This window comes from Oxyura jamaicensis, chromosome 8, assembly GCF_011077185.1.
Source record: "Oxyura jamaicensis isolate SHBP4307 breed ruddy duck chromosome 8, BPBGC_Ojam_1.0, whole genome shotgun sequence".
NCBI classification, from domain to species: domain Eukaryota; kingdom Metazoa; phylum Chordata; class Aves; order Anseriformes; family Anatidae; genus Oxyura; species Oxyura jamaicensis.
Genome location: NC_048900.1, coordinates 9,299,111 through 9,306,418, shown reverse-complemented (window position 1 = coordinate 9,306,418; position 7,308 = coordinate 9,299,111). Strand labels below are relative to the sequence as shown.

The following is a 7,308-nucleotide window of genomic DNA, read 5'->3' as shown; positions in this document are numbered from 1 at the left end:
GGAGTTTGGGCTGCAAATGGAGCTCCCTGAGTGGATTTCCTTGGCTTGCTTCCTCCCATGCTGATGTATCACCAGGTGCAAAGTGAAGGGGAAGCTGCTGGAGCAGGCTAGGAGCACGTTATCCCTGTCCTTGTTTATTAATGGACATGAAAAGCAGAAGACCTGGCTTCTCTTTGTGGTAAAATGGTACTGTTGTTTGAAGAACATGGAAACTACTGTTCTGAACATCACTGGAAGGAAATGAGCTGGTTTTGTGCTTTAGCAGCAGGGGATATTTCTTGCCTGGAGCCATGCAGGCGTGTTGGGGTTCAGTGGTGGATAGGTCACACAGAAATATCTTTTAAACAGAAATCCCCCTCTGGAGAAGTTAATCTTCATGGGCTTTATTCTTCTCTCAGTTGCACCCTCCTTTCTGTAATGTAACTTTTAGTTCCTTGGAGTTATTCTAACCCGCCTCAACGTGAGTAAAACCAGGAGAAACTCTTGTATTTTCAGATGCAGCTTTGTGCATGTAGCAACTGCCAAATATCAGGCTTACACCTAAAGCCACTGATTTTAAAAGAACCACTGGAAAGTTTAGGATTTCACTTTGACTCATGCTAGTTTTCTTTTTATGGGAACATCATAAAGACTCCCCTTTCTTGATTCAGTTTTGACCCAACCAGAGCTGGGATAGCCCCTTTGGTGGAGCAGTGTGTATGAATTTCATAGGAACTTAAACAGATGCCAAGGAGAGATAGTTAACTCAATAGCATGTCTTTGTTTTCTTTTTTCACCTCAGGAGAACCTCTATAAGCTAAAATTAACATTAGACCGTGAGGTTTTTACCTTCCAGGTACTGAAATGACCCAGACACCTGACTTATAATATTAAGAATAACATATGAATTCTTACTAGAATTTCAATGTTTGTCTGAAAACTGAGTACACGAAAGTCTTTGGGGTCAGCAAAAAAGTTGATATTTATACAGTAAAGTCTAAACAGGTCAGATTTCCTTTAGCGAAAAAGTATGCATTGCTCAGGGTTTCACTCGTGTAGTAAAGCAGAGGGTATTTTTATCACTGCCAGTCAAACAGCAACAAGTTACAGATAAATTGGCAATACAGCATGATAAACGTACCACGGTATGAAACCATGGGCTCTGTGCAAACAGTACCACTAACAAATTCCTTGTGACTTGATGTGGTGTAGCTATTAGAGCTGAAGGAATTGAAATAGATACAACTTTAAGTTTCAGTGTTTCTGGGTTTATTATAGACTTTATCAGAAGGTAATTAAACAGTCATCTTTATTTACAGTAAGCCTTCTTTGTTTTCTCTTCTGCCAAGGGAAAAGACTACTTGGAGTATCAGCACTCACTTATGTAAGCAGAGGGCAGATGGGTATCTTATCTGGAAACAGTAACTGCCAACTTCAGCTGGGTAATTCTGGTTAAGGAGGAGGTCTGGGCCAGCAATGCTGAGGGCTTTTGATACATGAGACTGTGAGTAACTGCAGCGCCATGTGGGGTTGCCACCAAAACATCTCACGGCACTCTTAGCTTGAGCTGGCACTGGAAGTCATTTTAACCCGTGTTCTGTGCTGAGAAATGAAGCTCTGAGCCCAGATGCCACTTTTGTGTCTGCTTCTGTGAGAATAGCACCTCCTTCACCTGCCCCAGTGTGGTGCTTTGTGCATGAGAGTTGGCCCTTGCTACCTGGGCTTGGTTGAGCTCTGCAGGGCTGCTCACCTTTGGCATTGTATAAAGAGGCTGCAATGCTAAGAGGAGAGAAACCTGGCTGCAAGCTCAGCAAATCTGAAACAAATCAAACACCCTCTCCATGCCTCGTCTCCATGGGATCGGAGCAGTGCCACTCCTGAGAAGAGGGGGCTTGTGCATGAGGAAAGACACCTGCACTGCCAAGGCCTGCCCTGAGCAAGAGACACAGGGTGTCTCTTCCGGAGATTCTTCTGTAGTCACCCACAGTCACCTGTCTTGCAGCTGAGATGTCCTTACAGGACAGCTTCCACTAGACCAAAATCATAGTTAAGAAATCCAAAAACAATGCCTTAGCATGCAGCCTGGTCTCGTGTCCAAACCCAATGTGGGGAATGGATATATTTGTTTGGAATCAGTCATTCCAGAATCTGCAATGGTATTTGTTGTCTTCCCACACAGAGCTCTCTTGAACTTTGGCTGTGGGAATAACTGCTTCAGAGCCAGGTCATCCAGCTCTTTGTGGTCTCATTCATGGCATAATTGGCACCACTCCTTCCGGTGTGTTGCAGAGCTCCCTGAGGGGTGGTGCTGGAGCTTTGGCAATGAGATCCCTTCTCCCTTGAGCAGTGGAGGAGATCTTCTGGTGCCAACATGAAATGATTCTGGAGATGTGTCTGGCCTGTTGTTGACCTAAGCTTTCAAATGGTGAGATGTGCAGACTTCCACTCAGTGATGGTAGAAAAGCAGCACATGAAAAATAGCCTGTGGCAGCTGTGCAAAGGAAAAAAGCTCTAGTCTCCCCTCAGGGATGGGATGTCCTTTCTTTGACTTCTTGCCCATTAAATACGTGACTTTCAATCCCTGCCAGTTCATTTCTGCAGCTTATCAGTTATTGGTTAATGAGGCCATCACCTGGTAGGAAAGCTTGGCTCAGATTTCCCAGCCTGTGGGTTATCTTGTGGGCAAGACTTCCTTTCCAAAGTTGTCCCTTACAGGTGTGCTACTTGTGCCACCTCCTGAGGATGTGAGACCTGGCAGCTCTGCTGCCAGGCAGCTTGCAGAGTCTAGCTGCTTTTCCAATTTACCTGTTGGTTGTGTGTTTTTTTTTTTTTTTTTGTCATTTTATATCTACACTGTTGTATCTCTATTAAGTGATGTGCATTAAATTATCTGGAATTGGTGGGAGGCTACTTGCTTTCTTTGTAGGCATAGACCCATGGCCCTCTCCATGGGTGCTGGTGCAGTTCCCATGAGAGCTGAGGCTCTGGCTCACCCCTCCTCATCCTCTCAAGCTGGGGGACGTCCCAGCTGCCTGCCAGATCTGTGCTCCCATGTGGCAGAGCTGCACCTGCCTCCCACTGCTGCTCTGCTTCTGGCTTGTCCTGCACACTGCTGACCAGAGAAGGGTGCTAAAGTGGTGGTGTTCTGGCACCACTCGCAGGGTTTCCAGCACTCTGTGTAGGTGTGTGCTCTGCATAGGCGGGCTCTTCCCCGCTCCCTGTGTGATTAGGGAAAATGCATGGTGTCTGTCCATGGTGTTGTGATTCAGGATATAAAGGCCTTTGACTCTTGATGTTGTCATGTGAGAAAAATCTCAATTTTCTTCAGACAAGAACCCCTATAATAATTGAGAAAAAAACAGCAAAAATCACAAACTAATAAGATTCTTCTGGTGGGGATTAAATACCGTCCTTTCTTTCTCCCACTTCAAGAGAGTGTTCCCTGAAAACGCTCCAATTCTGTGTAATTCAATCCCTTTTACTCATTAATTCATTAAGAATTCTTCTAAGGAGAAGTTAAAGGTTTACAATAGATAGTTTTAACAGTTTTAACCTCAAAAGTCTTTGTTAATGCAGTCTCTCAGGTATCAGTGTTAACTGATGCTTTTACCCGGGTATAAGTCCACTCTTTCTCAGTCATTCTTACTGTCGTCTCAGTAGTCAGGAGCATTTGGAACAGTCTGTCCCACTCAGGTTGCAGTTTCAATTCTCTCTGTGGTCGCATCAGATCTCAATCTCCTGCTTGGAATGGATGGATCAGGACTTCCCAGGTTGGGGTTTGAGTTGTCAGTCCACGGGTCATGATTGATGACAAAGAGGACGACAGCCTGCGTATGTAGTTCTGAAGAAAAGCACCTTTTAACGCAAATTGAGGTAATTCATTCCCTTTGTCCATGTACAGCGATCCAAATAATACTTCATTTGGTGAAATTCCCACATCTTTTCTTGGTGCAGTTTGTATTTGGAGAAGTGTCAAAGGTAAGCTCTTCAGCTGGGGGAAGCTGAATTTCCAGAACTTAGTCAATTGCTGCACACTGTCTGATCCTCTCCACCCTTCTAAAAGAGGAAGGATGCCAAGGAGTGTGAGATTTCTACTTAACTCCTAGAGTCCACATTAGCCCTTGCAATATTTCTGACATAAAGTGATTTCACAGAATCACAGAATAGTCTAGGTTGGAAGAGACCTCCAAGGTCACCGAGTCCAACCTCTGACCTAACGCTAACAAATCTTCCACTAAACCATATCCCTAAGCTCTACATCTAAACGTCTTTTAAAGACCTCCAGGGATGGTGACTCAGCCACTTCCCTGGGCAACCTATTCCAGTGACTAACAACCCGTTCAGTTCTTCCTAATATCCAACCTAAACCTCCCCTGGCGCAACTTTAGCCCATTCCCCCTCGTCCTGTCACCAGGCACGTGGGAGAATAGACCCACCGCCACCTCGCTACAGCCTCCTTTCAGGTACTTGTAGAGTGCAATAAGGTCACCCCTGAGCCTCCTCTTCTCCAGGCTAAACAGTCCCAGCTCTCTCAGCCGCTCCTTGTAAGACTTGTTCTCCAGACTCTTCACCAGCTTCATAGCCCTTCTCTGGACTCGCTCGAGCACCTCCATGTCCTTCTTGTAGCGAGGGGCCCAAAACTGAACGCAGTACTCGAGGTGCGGCCTCACCAGAGCCGAGTACAGGGGGACGATCACTTCCCTGGACCTGCTGGCCACGCTGTTTCTTATGCAAGCCAGGATGCTGCTGGCCTTCTTGGTCACCTGAGCACACTGCTCGCTCATATTCAGCCGACTGTCAACCAATACTCCCAGGTCCTTCTCTGCCAGGCAGCTTTCTAACCACACGTCTCCCAGCCTGTAGCTCTGCTTGGGGTTGTTGTGCCCCAGGTGCAGGACCCGGCACTTGGCCTTGTTGAACTTCATACCGTTGGCCTCGGCCCATCGGTCCAGCCTATCTAGATCTTCCTGCAGAGCCTTCCTACCCTCGAGCAGATCGACACACGAATCTGACTTGGTGTCATCTGCAAACTTGCTGAGGGTGCACTCGATCCCCTCGTCCAGATCATCGATGAAGATGTTAAAGAGGACTGGCCCCAGTACTGAGCCCTGGGGGACTCCACTAGTGACTGGCCTCCAACTGGATTTGACTCCATTCACCACAACTCTCTGGGCCCGGCCATCCAGCCAGCTCTTAACCCAACGAAGCGTACGCCAGTCCAAGCCATGAGCAGCCGCTTTCCTGAGGAGAATGCTGTGGGGAACGGTGTCAAATGCATTACTGAAGTCAAGGTAGACCATGTCCACAGCCTTTCCCTCATCCACTAAGCATGTCACCTTGTCATAGAAGGAGATCAGGTTCGTCAAGCAGGACCTGCCCTTCATAAACCCATGCTGACTGGGCCTGATCGCCTGCTTGCCCTGCAACTGCCACATGATGACACCCAAGATAATCTGCTCCATGAGCTTCCCTGGCACTGATGTTAAACTAACAGGCCTATAGCTCCCCGGGTCTACCCTCTGGCCCTTCTTGCAGATGGGCATCACGTTTGCTATCCACCGGTCAAGTGGGACCTCCCCCGATTTCTTTGATTAGAGTCAATATTTTCAACAATTCCATACCTGGGAGCTATTTGTTCTAGAATTACTTTAGTTACGATGTTCGCAGTAGCAGATACTGAAGGGAAAGCTCCACCCACCCTGACAAATGATCTATCAAGACTAATAAGTATTTAAATCTACCTACTCTAAGGAGTTCTGTAAAATCTACCTATACATTTTGGAAGCATTGAATTCCTGGTTCTTGCCCCCTTTGGGTATGCTGCAGATAATTTTCCTATTTACCTTTTGACAGGTACACAACTCCTGCGTACTTGTGCAGCCAGAGCATATATATATTCCTACTTATGCATATTTCCATAGCACTGTGTCACACGTTGCCTGAATTCCCCAGTAACCCTCTTGATGTAAAACAGTTAATATTTACCTCATTAGCACTTTAGTCAGCATTTCTCTCCTGTCAGGGAGTGTCTGTTTTCCTTTGGACTTTGTGACTCCTAATTCCTTAAAAACCACTTTCTCTTAAAACTTTTTAGTACTTTTTAGTTTTGGGTAGGGGTAGCTCAACAATTCCCTGAATCCTCTCTGGATTTATTCTTCATTCCCCCTCAGACAATAGATTCCCTAAATATTTTACTTCTCCTTCTACAAATTTTAATTTATTTTCCAATACTTTCAAGCCCTGTTTTCCCAGAAAGTCGAATAGCTTGTTAGTGTCTGTTTTCTCCTGTCCTAACAATAAAAGATCATCTACATATTGTAACAGTAACACCTTTAGAGGTTGGAATTACTCCAAAATTTGTTCTAGAACTTGCCCAAATAAATTGGTGGCCCTGTAAACCCCTGAGGTAAAATTGTCCATCTGTATTGCTGCTTCGGCCCCATTTCAGGGTCTTTCCACTCAAATGCAAATATATCTTTGCTCTCAGGGTCTGAGAGCACCCCACCGTTATTCCAGCCTAACAATTTATTATTTGAATGCTCAATTTCATTATCAAATCCTTTCCCAACAAGTTAGTCCCTGCCTCGGGAGCATACAATAATTGCCCAGTGATCATTCTATCCGTAGTCTCAGCGTGGTGTCCCCAAAAAGTGGTACTGTTATCCCAGTCCTCCTTTCTACCCCCATCACATTTAGGGTTTCATTAGTCAGTTTAAGCCCTGATACTTTACAGGCCAGTAATGACCTAGCTGACCCAATGTATTGGGTTCACATGGCAAGGTTGTGGCAGCAGAGGGGGCTGCAGTGGTAGCCCCTGTGAGAAGAATCCAGCAGCTGCCCCCTGTTAAATAAGGGCCAGTTTCAGCCGGCTCTGAAGGGGCCCACTGCTGCCCAGAGCCAAGCCCTGAGCAATGCAGTTTAAATCTCTCTGACATCACACCCAAGAAAAGAAGAAGAAAAAAAAGCTGCTGCACAACAGCAGGTGGGAGAGTGAGGAGTGAGAAACCTCCCTGCAGACACCAAGGTCAAGGCTTAGAGGAGGGAGAGTGTGGTGCAGAGGTGCTCCAGGTGCTGAGTTCCCCCACGGCCCACAGAGAGGCCCCTGGTGGGGAAGGCAGACCCCTGCAGCCCATGGGGTACCGCAGCGGAGCAGATCTTTGTGCTGCAGCCTGTTTAGGAACAGCCTGGGATGGCTGGCACCCCATGAGAGGGACTCCACACCAGAGCAGCTCCCAAAGAGCCCATTTTTCGCTGCCTGTGGAGAAACCCACACAGGACCAGCCCAGGAAGGTCGGCACCCCACAACAGAGCAGGGGGGAGATTGACCGT

The 7,308-nt window shown here is 46.7% G+C and overlaps 1 long non-coding RNA gene across 1 annotated transcript in view; it reads right to left on the bottom strand.

The window, feature by feature from the left end:
- Positions 1-1,263: 1,263 nt before the first annotated feature.
- LOC118171124 overlaps positions 1,264-7,308 on the bottom strand; it is a 28,882-nt gene continuing 22,837 nt past the window's right edge. Inside the window, exon 3 of the long non-coding RNA XR_004753048.1 lies at positions 1,264-2,162. This is a non-coding gene — a long non-coding RNA (uncharacterized LOC118171124). The remainder of the gene's footprint in view (positions 2,163-7,308) is intronic.